This window comes from Stegostoma tigrinum, unplaced genomic scaffold (genome assembly GCF_030684315.1).
Source record: "Stegostoma tigrinum isolate sSteTig4 unplaced genomic scaffold, sSteTig4.hap1 scaffold_195, whole genome shotgun sequence".
NCBI lineage: Eukaryota > Metazoa > Chordata > Chondrichthyes > Orectolobiformes > Stegostomatidae > Stegostoma > Stegostoma tigrinum.
In genome coordinates this window covers 373,093-396,898 of record NW_026728134.1, presented here as the reverse complement: position 1 = coordinate 396,898, position 23,806 = coordinate 373,093, and the positions used below count along the sequence as shown (strand labels likewise).

At 40.4% G+C, this 23,806-nt stretch overlaps 1 protein-coding gene across 3 annotated transcripts in view; it reads right to left on the bottom strand.

Annotated features, from left to right (window-relative positions):
* Positions 1 to 9,565, bottom strand: part of LOC132207886 (ral guanine nucleotide dissociation stimulator-like 1) — a 37,897-nt gene extending 28,332 nt beyond the window's left edge. For all 3 annotated transcript variants that reach the window (XM_059643725.1, XM_059643726.1, XM_059643727.1), the window contains exons 1-2: positions 7,406 to 9,565; positions 5,077 to 5,160 (exon numbers count right to left, since the gene is read on the bottom strand). The gene's annotated coding sequence lies outside the window, so the exon portion shown is untranslated. The remainder of the gene's footprint in view (positions 1 to 5,076; positions 5,161 to 7,405) is intronic.
* Between the last annotated feature and the right edge of the window lie 14,241 nt (positions 9,566 to 23,806).

The window sequence follows — 23,806 nt, the reverse complement described above, 5'->3', positions numbered from 1 at the left end:
GAATCACGTCACCAGCTGACAGCCACTTGTGTCTGTCTGTCTCTCTGGTAAATATTAGAGTTCCTCAACTCCCGCAGTGGACATTGGCCTGCAAATCTCTTTTCTATAAGCTCGGCAATGACAATTGTAAAGATTGCAGCTCTGCCCCTATTTCATCCTTTTGTCAACTGTTTTTATGAAAAAAGATCACCCTCCAGATTTAGTGTGTTCATGGACAGCAGCAGGTTTTTCTTCAAAACCTTCACAGGAGATTTGAAAGACACCACAGGCAGACTGAGGGGAGGGGATGAGGTAGGAACCTCAATTCTTCAACATGTGGTATCCTTAATTCAGAGCTCAGCTATCTAAATGTTTGGCGACAAATGAAGATCTGAATAGTGAATGGATGAGCAATTTTTTTCACTGAACACTTTTGGATCTTTTCTGTTAATACAGCTTTTCTTTTTAAACAAACTAAATCTGTGTAGATTTTTGATACAATCAAGCAACTTTGTTAATGTGACTGCTGCTGTCTAGTGTTTGCTGCATTGCTGTGGGAGGAAGGCCCTCCACAGATCTTACAGGAAGTGCCAGCAGGTTTTTTAACATTGTTGTATTTTGGATGAAACTAAATTAAGTCACACATTAGACTAAAGCTTACTCTGTGTTCACTGAATCGATTACTGGAATCTCTTCTGCCTCTGAGGTGTCAAAGCTTCCATATCTGCAATTGGTCAGACAGCACAAACTAAGTGATTTTAAACAAGCTTGAATCTACAATTTGCATTCAGCCACTGAAAAACATCTGAAGGTTCGGGATTTCGGCATTTGAAGCCTTGATTACCGAGTTTGTTAAAACATTACACTGAAACTCCAATTTGGCATTTTACAGCATACCTGCCACATCCCATACAACAGAGAAGAGTAAAACATTCAATGTGGTTCTGTCTCATCTGATCGTAACTTCAAATCTACATTCCTGCCTATCTGAGTGACCTTTCACTCCCTTGCTCTCAACAAGTATCTATTTATCTTTCCATTTACAGTATTCCAGCGCTCTGCTTTTACCATCTTTTCAGGAAGAAAACTTAAAAGAATACCCACATTTTGAGATATTTAAAAAACCACTGTTTTAAGTTGACAACCACTGAATTTTAGACACTCGCCCTTCATTCTAGTCTCTTCTGTAAGAGGAAACACCATCTGCATATCTGCCCTGTACAAATGCTCAGGTTTTTTTCTTTCAATCACATTGCGCCTTCCGCCCTAAACACCGACTGATGCAAGCCTTGTCTGTACAAATTTTCCTTGTGAGGCAAGTCACTTAGGCTCGGTATTATTCTGGTAAACCTGTTCTGAACTGCCTCTCATATATTTACTTCCATCTTTAAATAAGGCTGACCACCACAAAGAAAAACATTCAAGATATGGGCTCACCAGTGATCCCTAATTTTGTGTTTAAGTTCCTTCATGATAAAATGAAAACATTTATTTGCTTTCCTAATTACTTAATGTATCTGTACATAAGCAATTTGTGATTCATGCACGAGGATACCCAGAATCCACTGTATCTCAGAGCTATGCAATCTCCTTCAACAAAAAAAACTGCTATGCTTCCTGCCAAAATGGACTTCAAATTTACCCATGTACAACTGTCTTTGTCAGATCTTTGACGACTTGCTCAACCTCTCTTTCTCTGCAGTATTCCAATGTCCTCTGAGGTTAATTTTTAATGCATTTTTGTCTCTTCAGCACATCTGTCAGCCATAAATTCATTCCTTCGTAAGTCATCGACTGTTCGTCAATACTTCGAAAACTTGGCCAGAAACAGATTATTAAAATTATATTGGAATTATGTGATCCGAACAATTTTGAGCTCCAGTTAATTCTCTGTCTCAAATAAACACCTAAGTAAATGAGAACACTCATGCAAAAAGGGATGAATTCCTTGGATCTAATTACAGAAAACCAAAATAACTGTAGCATCTAGTCAGCCTGTTTCTCCCTTTCACTATGGATATAGGAAAATCTTGAAATGTAGGATGTGTGTAAGGTGAATGGATACTATTAGCATCCATTGAATTATGATGATCTTTTAGCTGAATTCAAATGGTTGACTCAAACACGAATCTTAAACACAACATCTGTCCAATTAGTAAAATGGATTTGAACTTTCGAATGGCATGGAAGCCATTTTGTTGTTGACTTTTTAAAATCTCGCAAGCATCTCCCTGCAAATGGAAACATTCACCAAAAGACAATAGACAAGTCAGTGATCTAAGCAGCCAATGTAATAAACAGTTACACTGTGAAAGGAGGAGATAGTAAATATAACAGATGATTGTCTTAACCAGAACGATCTCAGAGCTTAATGAGAACCAACCTCCTCAAATTTCAACAAACCACATTTTGCTGAGATTCCTTCGTTTTACAAATTTTTCGCTTGACCTTTAAAAGAATACCATCATCTAAGATGACTACAGGCACAATACAAAAGCAAATAAGAAAGTAATAACCTGCGAAGAATCTTTATGCACTATTGAACCTCTGAGAGATAATGTGAGACACATGAGTGAGCTGTCATGTTTAAAATTTGAGGGCAAGTATAGGTCATCTTTTTCTTTAAAACTCAAAAGCTTATTGCTGGAATTATTCTGCTGGAACATTTATTTACTTGGGCAAAGAAAGAGAATATTTTGGCCACAGGAAAAAAGAGAAACCCAAATTCCCTTTTGAAAGGACCAGCTGGATCATTTCTGCAATCCATTGGGTTCATGAAAGCCAGCTCATTAGCTTACTGCTTTGAAGAAAAATCTAATCACCTCTGGTTATTTGCTGATCTTCTCAAATTTTATAAGCATAGCACATTTGTGAAACTTTTCATCCCCGGGGTGTCCCTATAATGTCAGAGGCACATCAATTGAAGGTCAGCAGTGGTGAGAATCGCTTTGTCTCTGAACTGAGTTTTGATCAGTTACCCCAAAAAACCATTTGTGAATTGCATAAACTGTTAAATACTCACCGACATTCAGAAAACTAATGTATTAAAAAAAACTGAGGTGACAAGAGAAACCATCACTGATGTCATTTGAAAAATATGCAACCCATTATGACAGAATTGCGGTACTCCTGCATATTTCAGTGGTAAACAGACATTCATTTGACCAACATTTCAGTTTTGCAAAAAGGCTCCTCATACTGCATTCAGCTTCCAAACTTTTATTGTTATGCCCAACACAGACTTACAGAAATTGATAGATTTTGTTCAATTAAAATAGCACTCTTCCATTCACTACATGCAGAAACTTAGACATCCCAAACATTGTTTCAGGAAGCTCCAAACTACATAAAAAGCATTGAAGGAAGTCAATGTTACATTTTATCCTTAATCTCAAGTTCTAGTCATTGTCCTAACACATTCACCGCACTTATTAAACTTTGTGTTGTACTGGGTCAAAATCACTTCATTATTGCGAAAAATTAATCAAAAATACTTTGCCACCTGTCTCTGTATTATGTTTTGTGAGTATGTTTTATTCACTTTTGTCCCAAACCACTAGCGGGGTGCTTAATCATGATTTGTGCCACCATTTGGGATCAGGGATATTGGAAGGGGATAGGGGCACAGAACAGGAGAACTGAAGGACTGCTTTGCCTTGTTGTAAACAAACAAGTTCATCACAGGATGTTGTCAAGGATTCCTGCAGGAAATAGGAGAGCCCAAAATAGTTACAAGTTCATCTTTGAGAAAAGAAAATCTAATGTAAATGTCGGGGAAGCAGAATGAACATCACACACTGGATTTCCACATCTCTTTTCTTTTCATTTTGAAAATTAGAACATGTGTGTATTGCCCGTGAAATCATTCTGACTGCATTAATATGGCACAATATTTTGTGGGTCCTTTAAATCTCTTATGCATGCAAATCCACATTTAGCAAGAGATTACTGAATGCTGCAAGGCACCTGAAAATGTTTGCCAGTCTCCTTTCCTTCTACACTTCCCTTCTGAAGTACCTATATTTCACTCTGTACACATTGGGGTCATCAATAATCCTCATCATTTGTACCATTTGCCACTCTCTCCTGCTTGTGGGAACACTCTGAGATTGTCACTAAACAACCTCCTGCTGTAAGACAGACTGCTGTTTCATTGCAGTTTTGCCTAAACTTGTGTTGAAATTTACTTGCTGCAAACGCCTTCTTGCTCCTTTTGAAGTTGGACCTCCTCCAAATCAAAATTATTCTGGATTGTTCCTTCTTCTCTTCTGGAGCCAAAATAAATATCTTATGATATGGTGCTTCCTGAAATGATCCATGTCTGATATTTGATCGATAGTGTGTGTGTATGTGTGTGCACAATAATTATAGAAGTGGTAGTGCAGGTTGAAGATATCATCAGGATTCTGAACTTTAAAAATTGGAGCATTGTATGAAAAACAAATATGTTCTGACTAATCATTATAAAAAAAAACTCCTGATATGCCCTCAACTCTGGTATTTACCAACCACACTTCAGGAAGGGATTTGACAGGGTGCACAAAACATTCACAAAAAATATTACCAGAGATGACAAACTAGACAGCCCTGTGGAGAGCCTGAAGAAGCTCCGGCTGCTCTTGGAGAAAACTAAGAAGTGATTTTAAAAGTGTTCAAAATCATAAGGGATTTGTTTAGAATGGATAAGAACAATCGGTGCCTTGTGACAGAAGGCTTAAGGAGAAAAGGACACTGATTTAAGATGATCAGCAAAAAGAACCAATGGTGACAAGGAATTTTTTTTTTCAATAGCCTATTCAGGAACTGGAAAGCTCTGCCGAATAGTGTGGTGGATGCAGCTTCAATTGCGGTCTTCAAAAGTGAACTACAATTTTCGAAAGGAGAGGTTTCGCAGTATTACACAGTAAAAGGACTTAGGAGTGAACGTAGGCAAGTCCCTCTTTGAGAGCTGGTACAAACATCAAATCATTGTCTCTGGGCTATTACCATTTGATGGCTGTATAACATTGCACAAACTGCTAGCTCCCCAGCTATTTCCTACCGCTTTGTCATATTCTGAATAATGATTCACTTTGTCATGCATGCAATTAAACTTACTCAGCAATTATTTCGCTGGATCCTGAAGAAACACAACTTCCATTTTCCTCACCATTTGCACTGTCAACATTTCCAGAACTGCAACTGATCGAAGAGAACAAATTAAGTCATTTAGAACAGGCAAACACGTCCAGAATTAAATCCAACCCAATTCAACAACAAAAAATCACAGTGTTGAGAGAGGGGTCCTTTTGACTTCCACAGGATGCCCACAGGCCTTCATACTGAGGCAGTGCTGGGGTGTGGGTTGGAAGAGACAGAGCAGGGCAATAAGGAGAGAAAACCATTTCTTCAGTATTTCACCCTTGTTGAAAGCCGTTCCTGCGCTGTGCAAGAACTTGATACTGAAAGACAAGCAAATTTCAGTCTACCATTGAAAAGCTTTGAAAGCTTTATGCTAATTCAACATTATTCCATCTCTTAAAATAAGCCAAACATTGCAGAAGCAGTGAAGCAGTTGCTTCATGTGATTGCTGTTGTCTGGATTGGTGCTCACTGCACTGCCAGTTGGGGTATCTTCCTGAGGCAACCCTGACATAATCCTACAGCAAATCCCAACAGTTTCCTTTCACAGTATTAGATCCCAAATACTGAACAACAGGTTTAATCTGTCATCACATCAAATTTACTTGTCAATTACTCCTTCAGTTTCTGACAAACTTAGGTTTCCACCCACTACACAGTGTGACATGTCAACATTTTCACAGCTGCAACTGGTCACAAAACACCAAATAAATCATTTTACTTGTGCACATGATCACATTTTTAATTTCTGGCACTCATCTTATTTTGGCTGTGAGGGGGAGCCAGTGGGTAGATGAGGAGTAAAGAGGTCAAATAAAGAACCTCTACACTGGGACAGACAATAAACATCCCAAAAGAGAGGATTTAAGTTTAACTTCCTCATCTCTGGCAAAGAAACTCAAGCTCTTTACAGACTATTGACAATTCAACCCTCACAAGCACAGCTTGTAACTCATAGTTTGATTCGGAGCACTGATGTAGGAATTTGTCATTGCTCAAATTCACTGAAGCTTAAGGTCAGATTAGTCACCAGTGGCTGTTTTGCTGAAAAAAAATCATTTTTCTTTCCTGCTCTTTTAACAGTTCTGAGTTTCCTTAAAGACCTGGACAGAATAAACTCAGGATTAATTCCAGGTCTCTGCCTGACTCCATGGATACACATGGCAAATGGCCAACTTAGATAATTCAAAATGCAAATTATTCAATGGCAATATTGTATGGGAGAAATACCAAGGCTCGGACACGGGGAGCAGGTCACATTCTTAATTGATAACATATTTCTACAAATGTCACAGACGTTTGAAGGACACTTCAATGAACTTGGAGGAAGTTTGTGGGGAGGGTGCAGCTGAAGCAGGAAGGAGGAACACAGAGAAGTGCTGAGGTGGGGTAGAGGAGATTAACTCATTTCTTTAGCAATTTTACCAGAGCCACATTGTCCAGAAATATAACCTCAATATTGATCTGAGAACAATTTCCCATCTAAGTGTTTTGGATGCTTCAATGGTGATGCTATCATTTAAGGTAAATGTCTCTACCATGAATTTTCTAGGAAAGCAGTCCAGCAGACACTTTAATGTGACTGCCATAGTCTGGAGTGGCATTCATTACATTGCACAAAAAGTTTTGAAATTAATGATACTCCATCATTCCCTTTTCACACTGCTGCATTCCAAATTGCAGAATTAAAACACATCAAAAGTACTTCTGATCAAACTTGCTTCCTCATGGTTACACAGATGCCTGGCAAACTTTGATTCCCACCCACCCGACAATCTATACGGCCAAAATATCTGCAGCTGCAAGTGCTCATGAAGCACAAATTAAGGAAAGGATTTGCATCTACAAATGACTTGTAAACATTGAAAATAAATTTTGAATCCCAAAATGCTCTGTATTTCAAGTCCTCATTTGGTCAAAGTCCAGATGAATGACTACACTAGATGGTTTGCTTTCCAAATTTTCAGAGAAAATATGTAGGACACTCCAGTTACATCGGCTTGTGCATTTGAGGGGAGGTGGGAGGTTTCGCAGTTTAGCATTGTTGCAAGTTAGACCACAAGGTCTGGATGTTGAGGGCCAATCAAATTTTCACTGAACATTTTTAAATGTTTTCTATCGATCAAAGGCTGAAATGTGTCATTGATTTAATTACTGGCAATGGCCTCGGAGGGATTAAAGCTGTTTCTTTAATGTGATTTTTATTGTCTCGAACGGCGATATAATCTTTCAAGAGCTACTATATTCACTGCAATTTCTTTTCATGGTATGTATTATGAATGAAGCACAGAAGGATGAAACTTACTTTGAAATTGTTGCTGTCTCTTTTGGTGAACTTGGTTCTTCATCTTTCTCAGAGTTTGGGCTGTCAAAGGTTTTAGACCTGCAATTATTTAAGACCACAAAACCGTAAGACATAGGTGCAGAAATTAGGCCATTCGGCCCATTGAGTCTGTTCTGCCATTTAGTCATGGCTGATAAGTTCCTCAACCCCATTCTCCTGCTTTCTCCCCATAGCCCTTGATCCCCTTGATAATCAGGCACCTATCTGTCTCAGTTTTAAATTTCCTGGCCTCCACAGCATTCTGTGGCAGTGAATTTCACAGATTTAAAACTCTCTGGCTGAAGAAGTTTCTGCAAATCTCCAATTTAAAAGGTCTTGTCTTCATTCTAAGGCTGTGCCCTCGGAGCCTCGTCTCTCCTACCAATGGAAGCATCTTCCCAACAACCATTCTGTCGAGGCCATTCAGTGTTCTGAAAGTTTCAATTAGATCACCCCTCATCCTTCTAAACTCCAAATGAGTATAGTCTCAGAGTCATCAACCGTTCCTCATATTTTAAGGTTTCCATTCCTTGGACCATTCTCGTGAACCTCCTCTGAACACGTTCCAGGGACAGTACATCCTTCCTGAGATATGGGCCCAAGTCTGCACGCAGTACTCCAAGTACGGCCAGACCAGAGCCTTATAAAGCCTCAGAGGTACAGCCCTGTTTTTAGATTCATATCTTTTCACAATAAATGCCAACATTACATTTGCCTTCCTGACTATATAAGGCAAAAACTAAAGACATTTTAAAAAAACACTTGCACCCAGAAGTGGCTTCATCACAAAAGGACCAATGAAATATTTAGTGTCAAATCCATAAGACCATAAGATATAGGGGCAGAATTAGCTCATTCGACCTCCTCAGTCTGCTTTGCCATTCAATTCTGGCTGTGATGTTTCTGAAGCCCAATCGCCAGCCTTCTTCTGAAAGCCTTGATCCCCTTATTAATCAAGAACCCATCTCTCTCTCTATCTTAAATAGTCCGAATGACGTCGGCTTCCTGCAATGTTTTCCTCAGATTAACCACTCCCTGTCTGAAGAAATTCTTTCTTACCTTAGTTCGAAAGGTTGGCCTCTTCACTCCGCGACTGTGCCCGCATGTCCTAATCTCTCCTCCTAGTGGAAACATCTTCTCTGTTCCATGTACAATCCTTCCAGGCCTCTCAGTATTCTGTAAGTGCCAATAAAATTCCCTCCCATCCTTCTAAACTCCATCCTAAACAGAACCAAAACCCTCAACCACTCTTCAGATGACAAGCCCTCTCAAGTTTTCAAGTCCTATTCAACTGGATTTGTTAAACAGGCAACATTTCTGATGTATGTAACTACAATAGATCGAGATTTGTTTTTCCCTTCCAAGCTCTAACAGGTGGTTTGCAAGTGACAGGAGTTGAGTCTGGAAGAGGAGCTGGGGGAGTTGCAAGGAAGAAGGGATTTCAACTTTCACACAAGTTCTCAAAGCACAATGGTCTGGATTTTTTTGGGCGATGCGGGGAGGTGGGACATGTAATAACACTGCAAACAGAGTTAGAGAGTCAAGTTTTTCAATATATTTACCGGCAGTGCACAGTCCAATGTTTGGAAAAGAAATATTCCATTAAAGACTGTGTGTTAATGCATGGCCAATCATTCGCTGACAATTAAATTGGAGGTGGGAGGATTAGGAAAATGGCAGGGAGGGAGTTTACCACCTACACATTGCAAAGCTATGTGACATGGGCCAGTTCTCTTTTTCACCTGGGCTCTCCCTGACATCTAAGGACTGCCTCCCTCACTTTCCGCCCACTTACACAACCTCAGTGACAATCAGCATTAACAGTAGGGCTGAGAAAGGTGCTGATCTGCCATCCCTTTCACTGGACTAGCAGCTGTCAAAACTGAGCCAAACCGTCAACTGGTGAGTAACCCGGCAATGATCTCTTTGTTGGTCACCGCTAGAATCGGCCAAGGCCTCCAGGTTGCAGTTCCAGCAGAAGGCCTGCAGCATGAACCACAATCTTCCATCTAAAATTTCTTTTTACAACACTAAGAACAGAGCAAATATTAGAACAACAGCCAACTGTTTCTTTAATGTAAAAGAACAAACTACAGAAGCCGACAAGCTGAAAGAAAAGCAGACATTGCTGGAGAAACTCAACAGGTTTTGCAGCATCTACAGACAGAAAACAGAGTTCAAGTTGAGCCAAGTGACACGTCTTCAGAGATGCGAAGTTCTGAACATGGGAACCTCAACTCAAAATGCCCACTTTGTTTTCTCACCACAGATGCTGCTAAGTTTCAGGAGAAAGTCTCTAAATAATGTTCCTGAAAATGGCGGCCTCCAGAGGTTGCCCTTCACATAGTTGTATTCTGATTAAAGCATCATTTCCTCATACATTGGATCAATACTTACTTTCTGATCTCAGCAACTGTCTCTAGAGGAATTGGATTTTCAAGCTCCTCACAGCTCGGAATGTTAGCATTGTTTCCGCTGCTGAAATTAGTTGTGAAGAATGTCATTTTAAACAAACACTTGTACCCAGTAATTCTTAGCTCATCGGTAGTTTCCTTTGTATTCCTTGTGCTCTGAATAAAGCAAACCTTAACCACATATTGTATTCAAATTTACTCTTTCATGACAGATTTTAGAGAGCATGGTTTCCCATCTACCTTGTAGTTTGCACCGTCAGGTGATCTGCAAATGGTCCTAAAAGTGTTATCAAGTAAATTTGAGGAAACATCCACATCCACAAGAAAATTATCTCCATACACCTGAAAGACATTGAGTCGGCATTTCGTGCCATTGAGAGCTAATTTTCTAACAACGGGTCAAGACGCAACTACAGAATATGGTGATTGGTCTCCCCAAAACCCTGAACGATAGTTTACAGGATAAGACCGTGAGACTGGAGTGTGGTTGTAAAGACAGAGAGAGGGACAGAAGGATGTAACAGATTCATATCTTCAACATTTTATATTTGTTGCAAAGTCTAAAAATATCTCAAACAAAGAGCTCCTGGCCCAAATATAGAAGGGCAACCAACTTTCCAATGAAGAACTTCAGATACTGTCTGTACATACAGGGCTGAATGTCCCAAGTCAACTGGCCTTGGCCTGAGACATGACATTCTTGGCAAAGTGGAGGGGAGTTCAGGAGGAAAGCTGAACTCTCTTCTGCACCATTGTACTGTATTGTCAGCGGTGGGCAAAGTAGCCGGCTTAACGACGCACTGGGCATGAATTAAGTCACCAGCTGAGAGCTGCACATGTCTGTCTCTCTGGCAAATATTGGAGCTCCTCAACTCCTACAGTGGACATTGGCCTGCAGATCTCTTTTGTATAAGCTCAGCAATACCAACCGTAATGACAGCAAAGAAAAGATTGCAGCTCTGCCTCTATTTCATTCTTGGTCAACTGTTTTTATAAAATAGATTACCCTCCAGATGTACTGTGAGTAGGTTTTTCTTCAAAACCTTCACAGGAGATTTGAAAGACACCACAGGCAGACTGAGGGGAGGGGAGAAGGTAGGAACCTCAATTCTTCGACATGCTGTATCCTTAATTCAGAGCTCAGCTATCTAAATGTTTGGCGACAAATGGAGATCTGAATAGTGAATGGATGAGCAATTTTTCACTGAACACTTTTGGATCTTTTCTGTTGATACAACTTTTCTTTTTAAACAAACAAAATCTGTGTAGATTTTTGATACAATCAAGCAACTTTGTTAATGTGACTGCTGCTGTCTCGTGTTTGCTGCATTGCTGTGGGAGGAAGGCCCTCCATAGATCTTACAGGAAGTGCCAGCAGGTTTTTTAACATTGTTGTATTTTGGATGAAACTTAATTATGTCACACATAAGATTAAATCTTACTTTGTGCTCACTGAATCGATTACTGGAATCTCTTCTGCCTCTGAGGTGTCAAAGCTTCCATATCTGCAATTGGTCAGACAGCACAAACTAAGTGATTTTAAACAAGCTTGAATCTACAATTTGCATTCAGCCACTGAAAAACATCTGAAGGTTCAGGATTTCGGCATTTGAAGCCTTGATTACCGAGTTTGTTCATACTTTGCATTGAAACTCCAATTTGGCATTTTACAGCATACCTGCCACTTCCCATACAAGGAGGGAAGAGTAAAGCATTCAATGTGGTTCTGTCTCATCTGATCGTAACTTCAAATCTACATTCCTGCCTCTCCTAATGACCTTTCACCTCCTCTCCCTCAACAAGTATCTGTTTATCTTTGCATTTACAATATTCCAGAGCTCTGCTCTGCATTTAATTGCTTTCCAAATTACTTAACATGTCTGTACACGATCATTTTGTGATTCATGCACGAGGATACCCAGATTCCACTGTATCTCAGAGCAATGCAATCTCCCTCAATAAAAACAAAACTGCTATTCTTTCTGCCAAAATGGACTTCAAATTTACCATATACAACTCTATTTGTCAGATCGTTGACGACTTGCTAAACCTATATTTCTCTGCAGTATTCCGAAGTCCTCTAAGGTTAATTTTTTAGCGCATCTTTGTCACGTCACCAAATCTGTCAGTCACAAATTCATTCCTTCAGAAGTCATGGACTGATCGTCAACACTTGGAAAACTTGGGCAGGAACAGATTTTTAAAATTATACTCATACTATACGATCCTAACCATTTTGAACTCAAGTTAATTCTCTGTCTCAAATAAAAACCTCAGTAAATGAAAACACTCAAGTAAAAAGAGATGAATTCCCTGGATCTAATTACAGAACACCAAAATAACTGTAGCATCTAGTCAGACTGTTTCTCCCTTTCACCACGGATAAAGGAAAATTTTGAAATGTAGGGTGCGTGTAAGGTGAACGGATGCTATAAACATCCGTTGAATTATGATGATCTTTTAGCCGAATTAAAATGGTTGACTCAAACACTAATCTTAAACACAAAATCTGTCCAATTGGTAAAATGGGTTTGAAATTTGAATGGCATGGAAGCCATTTTGTTGTTGACTTTTTAAAAACTCCAAGAATCTCCCTGCAGATGGAGACTTTCACCAAAAGACAATGGACAAGTTAGAGATCAAAGCAGCCAAAGTAATAAACAGCTACATTGTGAAAGGAGGAGACAGTAAATATAACAGATGATTGTCTTAACCGCAGCTACCTTAGAGTTTAATGAGAACCAAACTCCTCAAATTTCAACAAACCACAGTTTGCTGAGATTCCTTGGTTTTACGGAATTTTCGCTTTACCTTTAAAAGAATACCATCATCTAAGATGACCACCGGCCTAACACAAAAGCAAATAAGAAAGTAATAACCTGCGAAGAATCGTTGTCCACTATCTCACCTCTGAGAGATAACATGAGACACATGAGTGAGCTGTGATGTTTCAAATTCTACGGCAAGAATGGGTCACCTTTTTTTAAAAACTCAGAAGCTTATTGCTGGAATTATTCTGCTGGAACATTTATTTAGTTGGGCAAAGAAAGAGAATATTTTGGCAACAGGCAAAAAGAGAAACCCAAATTCACTTTTGAAAGGTCCAGCTGGATCGATTTCTGCAACCCATTGGGTTCATGAAAGCCAGCTCATTAGCTTACTGCTTTGAAGAAAAATCTAATCATCTCTGGTTATTTGCTGATTTTCTCAAATTTTATAACCATAGCACATTTGGGAAACTTTTCCTACCCAGGGATATCCCTCTAATGTCAGAGGTACATCAATTGAAGGTCAGCAGTGGTGAGAATCGCTTTGTACCCGAACTGAGCTTTGATAAGTTACCCCAAAACACCATTTGTGAAGTACATAAACTGTTCAATGCTCACCCAACGTGCAAAAAACTAATGTATAAAAACTGAGGTGACGAGAGAAACCATCACTGATGTCATTTGAAAAACATTTCACCCATTATTACAGAATTGCGGTATTCCTGCATATTTCAGTTGGAAGCAGACATTCATTTGACCAACATTTCAGTTTTGCAATGAAGGTTCCTCACCCTGGACTCAGCTTCCAAACTTTGATTGTTATGCCCAACACAGACTTACAGACAATTGATCAGAGATAATGGGAACTGCAGATGCTGGAGAATCGAATTAACAAAGTGTGGAGCTGGATGAACACAGCAGGCCAAGCAGCATCTTTGGAGCACAAAAGCTGGCTCTAGGCCTGACACGTCAGCGTGTGTGCTCCTAAGATGCTGCTTAGCCTGCTGTGTTCATCCAGCTCCACACTTTGTTATTACAGACAATTGATAGGCTTCTTTCAATTAAAATAACATTTTTCCATTCACTACATGCAGAAACTTAAACATTCCAAACATAGTTGTAGGAAGCCCCAAACTACATAAAAAGCATTGAAGGAAGTCAACGTCACTGTTTATCTTTAATACCAAGGTCTAGACATTGTCCTAATACATTCACCACACTTTTTAATCGTTGTATTGTACTGGTTCTCGATCGCTTCATTATTGCGAAAAAATAATCAAAAATACATTGGCACCTGTCTCAGCATTATGTTTTGTGAGTATGTTTTATTCACTTCTGTCCCAAATCACTAGCCGGGTGCTTAAACATGATTTGTGCCACCATTTGGGATCAGGGATATTGGAAAGCGATGGGGGCACAAAACAGGAGGGCTGAAGGACTGCTTTGCCTTGTTGTAAACAAACAAGCTCATCAGTCCCACTGCAGTCTCTCTTTATGAAGGACTTCAAGTCTAATTACTTTTAATCAAGTTATTCAAACTTATTATGACACATGACATAGGAGATAGAATTTGAATCTGGACCTTTTGGGCAGAAGGTGTAGGATAAAACCATCTGTGTGGAGGATAAAATCCTCCAGAATACTTTAAAAAATGTGGACTTTTCTGATGAAACTGGATGAAAGTTAAAGCCCAAATTTGCAGAGCTTAACGTCCGAGGGATTGGGGTGCAGGTAAGTTCATGTCTTCAATGAACAAAAAATCGTCTCCCTTACTGAGGGTTGGATGGAGATTCTCAGTTTACTGAGAGTTTGTTTCCATATGGCTAGTTTCAGCGATTCATTGCCAGAAGGATTAATAACAAAAATTACTCGACAGAACATACTTTTCTATCATTACCATTAAACAAAGGAGATGCTCATTAGATTTATGCTCACTTGTCCAGGAGGATGTACAACACACTTTCAGCAGTGGTATATGCTTTGTATGTCGAAAAGAATGTGCGGATGTAGAAACGCTCCTTGTTCATGAGAGCGATTACAAAATTTTCGACGAGTCTTTTTGAGGTCTCAGAGTTAAGAATTTGAACGTTGGAGGTATCGACAGTGAGATGTGATGGAAGCTCATCTCCTGATGCCTACAGAGAGTACGAATTTAAAAAGTAAATGTGATGCAGGAACAACGTTTATTTGTATAGATCTCTGACATGGTAGAAACATTTCAAAATGCTTCACATTTACATAATCATTTAAAAATCACTCCAAGATTCATGAAGCTAAAACTAGGACAGGCCACCAAAAGCTTGGTCAGAAAGATTGGTTTTGAGGACAAAGCGGAGATGTTTTGGAAGAGTGTCGCAGAACTGGGTAGCTGAACACACCAATGACAGAATAAAGAAGATCAAGCATGCAGGCAAGATCAAAGTGGCCGGAATTAGAAGTGCAAAGATATGAGCATTGAAGGGCTGGAGGGGAATACCATTGATGAGGAGATACAATATGTTCAATCCAATGATAAAGCAGCTGGTCACTTCATGTATTACTTGAACCATTCAAAGAAAATACAAAGTTAAAGTCAAAACATCACAGAAACATGGCCAGCTAGATTCATATAAAACAGAAATTTGAGCCTTGGAGTTATTTTGTATCGATCTCAAGAATATTAAACCATCATTTTAAGTAAATAAACATTTAATATTAAATCCCTTCAGCTGACCACCCACTATTTCTCAATTTCTACTTCAATCCAGTCATCAGATGGGCCAGAAAGTTTCCACAACAGAGTAAATGTGGAATTATGTACAGCAACTTCTGTCTACAGCTCGAGGCCACAGCAAGCTACCGGAAACAGGACAGTCTGGCTTCAATCCTGTTTGAATTCTCTGCTAACAATATCACTGACTTCACATTTCTGAACAATATTGTTTTTAGGAATCTAATTACTCTTGAAAGCAAGCTTACATAACTGGTCGGAAAACAGAGAGGTGTAAAATGTTTGCTGACTTGGCGGAAAATAGAAGGAGGGAGAAACTGAAGAAAAAGGAAACCTCTGTTTTTTTTTGTTCCACAGCTCGTGCTATGCAAGGTCTCTTCCCATGTGCTGCCTAAGGGTTATCATACTTGATACTGTGGAGTGTGCAAAAGAAACTAAGAACTCTCACAAAGAACTTCATAGTTCAAATCGCATCAAGCACCCCTATATCAAATTCAGTTTCCTTCATGTCAGCAGATGAATATACCTTTGGGATTGGGCAGGGGTCAGGGTGGAGCATGTCAGCAAAGGAGGGAATTGGAGCACTCTTTAAGGAGCCTGATTTGAAATTTGAAATCCAATGTGAACCTCTCAACTTTGCCAGAGTAGCTGGCCGGTTCAGTCAGAATGATGAATTGTCTGTAATCACAGGAAATGTATTTCCAAGACTTGTTCCAAGTAATAGAAAATTGTACAAAATGTGTTTCAATTAAATGAAGTTGTCGTTTTAAGAACTTTACCCCACACAAGTATAAAAAAGCATGACTGAAGAAAAGCATAACCTTCAAACAAAGATAACAAAGTGTGGATAATAAAATGTGAGGCTGGATGAACACAGCAGGCCAAGCAGCATCTTAGGAGCACAAGATGCTGCTTGGCCTGCTGTGTTCATCCAGCCTCACATTTTACTGTCTTGGAATTCTCCAGCATCTGCAGTTCCCATTATCTCTAACAAAGTGTGGAGCTGGGTGAACACAGGAGGCCATGCAGCATCTTAGGAGCACAAAAGCTGATGTTTCGGGCCTAGACCCTCCATCAGAAAAGGGGGAGGGGGAGAGGGTTCTGAAATAAATGGGGAGAGAGGGGGAGGCAGATCGAAGATGGATAGAGGAGAAGTTCGGTGGGGAGGAGACAGACAAGTTTCGAGGCAGGAATGGAGCCAGTAAAGGTGAGTGTAGGTGGGGAGGTGGGGGGGATAGGTCAGGCTGGGGAGGTCGGATAGGTCAAGGGGGCGGGATGAGGTTAGACAGAAGGAAATGGGTGTGTGGCTTGGGGTGGGAGGAGGGGATAGGTGAGAGGAAGAACAGATTAGGGAAGCGGGGACGAGTTGGGCTGGTATTGGGATGCGGTAGGGGAAGGGGAGATTTTGAAGCTCAAATTGTTTATGTGTCACCATATTTTGATCCAGTAAGACAAATAACATTAAAAATAAATTGATGTTTTATGACCATGCTGACAATCTCAGCAAGAGAAATTACGTAATGTCCATGTTTAAATATTACAAGAGCAAAACTATTGAATGGTTGCAATACGTTACTAAAATAAAGGCTACCAGCTGTCAATACATTGCTTTCACCATTTTTAATGGTGAAATCTCTGTTCCTTCCTCTCTCACCCTACTTCTCATTCCTTCCATCTGTTCTGCTGTTGTGGTACCAGGCTATCAGCTCCCCTACTCAAATTTACTTCATAATCATTCTTCCCGCTCCTTTCCTTCCCATTCATCGCACGGTGTAACAGAAGAAAGGGCAGGATATCTATGGAAGGATGTGCCCTTCAGTGTTCTAAGTTTTCACAATGCCAGCAAAAAGGAAAAAAAAATAATCGAGCACAGTAAATCACAGTCCCTCAACGCACAGTTTTTGCGGCGATAATTCAAAACTGGTGCATTTTCACAGCATATTGAACATACGCAATTAGTAAGCAATCAACAGGCATGGAGGAAATCTCTCAAGCAGATATTAACATGTCAATAAAAGCAGGATGGAAGAGTTGAAGTTAATTATGCAGTGGAGAAAATCAACTGAAGTGTGCACATTCAGGTTTCAAATATTAAGTAGAGTTCCACATGAACATTGTTTTATTTACCTCTCGTAGTCAAAATGCCACAACACACTAGCTTGCCTGACAGATGACATGTTCTCTTCTTGTTTCAAATTCAGGAACTGGTTTGCAAATCTGGTTCAAATTTGGACTTTGTTAACTGAAGGTTGCCAGGCACAGCATGTGGCAGAGCGGTGGAATGTGGCCAGTGATTGAAACACCATCTCATGTCCACACTTAACTCCTATTAACACACTCCAGTTTGTGGCTATAAGTTAGTTCTAGTCATGATGATTGTCAAAAATTTACGAAAAACATGACAGTTATGTTCACCACCCCCACTACACTACATCAAGGGACACAATTCCTCTTCATGATTATGTCGTTGTTCTATGTTCATCATGAATGTAAATTGGGTGACTATTCTATCTCAGTCTTAAATTGAAAAGAAGAATTTGCACGTCGCTTACTTAATTAATACCAATTAGAAAAGTTGAACAGATCTCTATCCTAGTACACAGCATACTTTTGTTACTCCATTTGTCTTACAGTTTGCTTGCTGAATATCTCAGAACTTAAACGATATTTTCTGAATTCATAGGAATAAGGTTTCTTGAGCTTGCTCTATTGTATCACATCATGATGTGTTTCTCTCTTAACTCCATTTATCCACCATTTATCCATTTACCGTGAATACACTGGCATAACATAAATGGCAGTCTTGAAGTTCTGAATGAACCCAACAGACTCCAACTTCAGAAGCTCCAACGGACAACATTTTTGGAAAAACGTCTGTCGCCAGATTTCACACCCAACGGACATAGCTTGGATTTGAAAAGTGCAGCAATAGATATTTCCTGACATAAACAGTCAGTGATTATCACAAGAAAAACCCGCTTGTCTGTTTCAAAGTGACCCACCTTTCGAAAAAAAAAGTCACCATTATCACACCACATCATAGGGCTGTGCTCACATGAGTGAGAGAGAGAGACAGCTGGTGGTTGTTTAACCAGCATGTCAGGCACGGGGAGAAGTTGAGAAGGACAATCCCTCATGGTCAACACAAATGTTGTTTACTCTTTCAATATCATCTTGCTCTTCCTTAGAACAATTGAAACTTTAAAAGGCCAAGTGAGCAGACGAGAGCATCAGCCTTCAAATATTTCAGCTCCCTCAGAATGAAATGGGACAAACCTGTGACCAAATATATAAAACATCTTGCACATCGTGGAAGAACGTGCGAGTGAGTGAGTGTTGGATGGTATATAGGAATATGAAGAATAAGTAATCAGGGGATTGGAATTTGTCATGTGTAAAAAACCAAGGATAGTACAAACCATTTTTATTCAGAGTAGTATGACGGAAATCTGACTGCTTCGGCAAGCTGACTGACCGGAAATAACAGTCAAATCTATAAGATAAATGAAACCATCATGACAGACAAAACAAAATTAAACATGTAAAGAGAAAGACTGCCATAAAAATTAAATACTGGACCAAAAAAGATAAAATGCTGACTTCAGTGTAGTTACATCTGTCCATGATCTGTTTGCTCTTCTGATATCACATTGCTCTTGCTTAGAAAACACAACTCTAAAATCCTAACTAAGCCAACACGGACGTCAGGTTTCAGACTTTTTAGGCCACTCAAAATAAAAATCAACAAAGCTTTCACATCAATATATAAGTAAAAATCACTCTACACACCCTGGAAGCACTGTCTCAGAATCTAAAGGGAGTAACCCACAGTCGAGGCAAGGTAGGCTGCCTTCATGCAGGATAGGTTCACCAAGAGCAGTCTCTGGCATTAATACAGGGTAATGGGCACTGCCAGATGGACACCCGAGGCAGTCAGCTTCTCAGAGTCCACACCTCTGCAGTCCAGTGAGTGGGACTCAGTCAGCCCAGTGGGAGACTGAACCCAGTGTGGGGAGTGGGGAGAAAACAGCTGGGAAACTGTAGAGACATCAGTTAGATGTCGGGTCACCTATTGCTCAGTCTGTCAAGGTCGCTCAAGGGGGCTGCCACATCAGTCCTCATTGTGCTCAGTGATACTACACTGAGAAATGTCTGACTCCAGGGTCAGGCTGCTGTCATTGATGCAAGGCTGACAACTATTACTTTTCAGAGGTGTCAATGGACCGCTGCTGTTTTAATCTCGTCGGATATGGGAGGCACGGTGGCTCAGTGATTAGCACTGCAGCTTCACAGTGCCAGGAACCCGGGCTCGATTCCAGGCTCAGGCTGACTGTGTGGAGTTTGCATATTCTCCCCGTGTCTGCATGGGTTTCCCCTGGGTGCTCCCACAGTCCAAAGATGTGTAGGCTAGGTGGATCGGCCATGCTAATTTGCCCGTAGTGTTGAAGGGTGTGTGGGTGAAAGGAAGATGGGTCTGGGTGGGATGCTTCAAGGGGCGGTTTGGACTTATTGGGCTGAAGGGCCTGTTTCCACACCGTAGGGAATCTAATCTAATTTAATATGTCAGAGATGAGTATGAGCAAATGGAACAAAGGAGCAGGAATATTTCCAAGATAACAAAGTGTGGGGCTGGATGAACACAGCAGGCCAAGCTGCTGCAGTTCCCTGCTGTGTTCATCCAGCTCCATACTTTGTTATCTTGGATTCTCCAGCATCTGCAGTCCCCATTGACTCGAAAGGCAAATTTCCATGTGAAGTCTGGAATAAGTGAGTCAATGCCTGACTGAACACAGGGAGACAAGGAACTGGATTGAAGCTTGTGCTTTGTGAAAAATTAATGATAACTCATACCTTTCAGAATCAAAGTGGGTTGGAGTCTGAGGAATGAGAAAGGTGAAGTATCGTCAAACCTAAAAGACAAATGAAAACACCATAAAAGTAAAAGCCAAATTCAACATGAAAAGAGAAAGAGTACGATCACACTTAAATACTAGACCAAAAAATATCAACTGCTGACTTCAGCCTCATTATATATGTCAAATATTCATTTGCCTCTTCACTGTCTACTTGGTCTTCCTTCAACAATTTAACATTTTAACTTGTCAACTGAGCAGCCAGGTCATCACCCTTCAGATACTTCAGTTCAAAATGAAACTCAACGAAGCTTTGCTCTAATTCAACTCCTTGAACATTTGGAATGATTTCCCAAAGGGCCTTTTTCATCCAAATACTATTTTTTGGCTGCTGTAATGTAGGAAAGGCACTGGTTAATGTGCAGAAAGCACGTTTTCATGAATAACAATTGGTAATGACTAGTTTCTCCATTGAAACAACATTCACTGAGGGATAAATAGTAGATGATTTATACGGGAGAATTCCATTCTTGTTTTTTTTGCGAATTGTTGTGATAATGGGATCTTGTGGTCATCCGAGATGAACATTTTCCCTGCTAATATCACCTTCAGCAAAGACCAGAAGAAACATTTTGCTCCATCAAAGAGTGGACACAAAAATGTGGCCAATATAATTTTGGTTTTGGCAAGTACTGGAACCATTGTGACCCACAACATACACGCATCAATTCAATCGGGTTACCCCACATTCACATCATTTTTCCAGTTTTCCCGTCTTTGAAATTCGTACTAAAATCCAATTTCTTTACAAATAGTGTCCAGTATATATTGAATTCAAATTACCTCAAAACTCTTCTCACAACCAAGAGTGATACCACGAATGTATTGCTCCTTTCCCTCCGCTTCAATTAGTGTTAGTTCTAATTACACTGACGAGGGAGAGAAAAGAAATAAGCGATGCGCACTTGAAACTGCAGAGCTACAAGTCTGCAATGTTCACCTCACGTTGTCTCAACATGAAGTGAAGACACACAGCAGTTATTGTTTATTCTTGTTTGTGTTTATGACATCACAGGCAAACCATTGTGATGTCACTGGGCTTATTCTTTTTTAAAAGAAAACCTTCCCGAGAAAGAACACAAAACCTGTTCGAGCAGTTACCTGCTGTTTTCCACTTCATCTCCGTGTACGCGGTTGTCATGTGGGGAGGGCTTGTTTGTAAACGTGGGCATCATGTCATGGATGCAGTTTCCCATCTTCACCATCTTCCCTTAACAGCCTTCCTGGTATATTGCCCATGGGGGTGAAGGCACCAGGAGGCCTGCCCACATGTGACCAATACGTCTATTAATTTATTTGGTGGCCAGACTGGCTGGTCAGCTGTCAAGAGGAAGGATGGTCTCATCTGTCCTGAAAGTCCATTAAAAACATCCTGGAGGTTAATTCAACGTTTACATTGACCTTTGAATCCTTTGCACTCCTCTCATCACAGTCACAACAACACTTCCTGTTATGTCCTGCATGTTCACCAACTCTCTATTCATGCTCATACATTACCTTCAGTTCCAGAGCCCTTATCTTATCTATTAGCCACCAGTGTGACACCCTACAAAATGCCTCTTGGGAATCCAGGTGTTATGCAGCTGTTGGTTTCCTCTTTGCGACCTCACTTGTTTGACTATCAAAAAGGAATGAAATTGTCAAACATGCCTGGCCCCAGGGTGACCTTGAACTTACCTGCAACTGCCCTGTCTCCATCATGGAAAGTCTTCTTCTGGATTGACCACGTTGATTTAATCAGATGATACGATTTTTGTTTTAAAAGCATTGCTAAAACATACTTAATGAAGAGACATTATTAAGCACTTTCCCAACTGATTGAAATCATGTTAACTGGCTTTATTCCTTATTTTTGCTCCTCCTTCTTTCTTACATAGCAGTGTTACAACTGCTAATTTCTACTGAACTCAGACTTTTCCAGAATCCAGGATGTTTTGGTAAACCAGAAACCAAAATATCTACGATGTCTGAAGCTGGGCTCCAGGGGTATTCAGTTTCTTGGAAGGACTGACAAGAAGGAGGAGGTAGGTCAGCTTTGCTGGTTACGGAATAAAATTAATATGGTAATGACAATGGATATTAGTTCTGGTGAAATGGAGTCTGGGTACAGTTTAGAAACATCAAGGGACAGAAATTGACAGTGGTCGATGTATATACACCCCAGTCAACTCGCGTGGTACTTTTAGCAGAAGGCACTAAAAAGGAAATTGAAGACACCAGCAGAAAGAGAGAGCTCTAACTATGATGAAAGGTCACTGACTTCAAGAGTCAGGTGACTTCAGTCTGCATAAAGATTGGGCAAAGCAAATCAGTTATCATTGCATACAGGAGGAATTCCTGACGTACTTTTTAAATTCATTCACGGGATGAGGGCATCACTGGCTAGGGTAACATTTATTACACATTCCTAAATGTCCAGAGAGCAGTTAAGAGTCAACCACATTGCTGTGGGTCAGGAGTTACATGTAAGCAAGAATGGCAGTTTACTTCCCTTAAAGGACAACAGATTCATGCTCATCATTAGACGCTTAATTCCAGGTTTGTATTGAATTCAAATTCCGCCGTCTGCTGCAACTGGATTCAAACACAAGTCGCCAAAGTACTATCTGGGTCTCTGGATTAAGTGTCCAGTGATAACAACCTCAGGCCATTGTCTCCCCAATGAAGTGTGTGCTGTGCGGGTTTCTGGGTCAACACTTTGAGGAACCAACAAGCAAAACTGAAGTTTGAGGTGGGAAGACTGTGCTCATGCCCCCTCGGGGAAGTGAACCTCATTTTCACCCACAGAAGGAAACTAACAAGGACACCTTCCACCGAGAGTGCCAGAGGCTTTCGGAGAGAGCAACCCCCAGAAAGCAGAACGTCACTCACTTGGCTCTACTGTCCCATTCCAGACTCCAAAACTAGAACCTATTTACAGCAACAAATGGAAGTATTTGATGGATGCCCTGGGTTTGTGCTCCTCCCCCATTGCTCACCTACAGTTTTCCTGCTTCACCTTGTACTTCCAGCCAAACATCACTGATGTCAGCTGCTTCCTGCCATTCCAAATGCTGCTCCTCAAGTGGAAGGACAAACAGCAATGTGGAAATTCACACATATTTCTGGTCTGTGGAGGAAATGATACTGTTATAATTTCAGATAATTTTTAAAGGGCTCTTTTTGACCATTGAAGCAGGGTGTGTACAAACACTATCACAGGCTCGAACTCACAACCACTTGTTTCTGAGACCAGTGCTCTGACCACTGAGCTGTGCAGCCAGGCACAAGACATGGAAAGAGGGTCTCATGTATTGGAAATAACAAAAGAATAGATAACTGGAGACTATTATATATCAAGACGTAACAAAACCGAAACAGAGCAGAGGGGCATCATGTGCAGAAGGTTGGGAGGATGCAAGGCCGAATCAGACAGTGTCCTGAGTGCCATAAACTGATCTTTCCTGCTGGTCCAGAGATTACGATTCAGTGCCTTCACTGTCGTAGCCTGTTCATGGTTATCATTTAAAGTAATAAATCTGAAATACTGACTGATCTTGAGAAGGAGAATTATGTCATTGATCAGTCAAAATCGATTC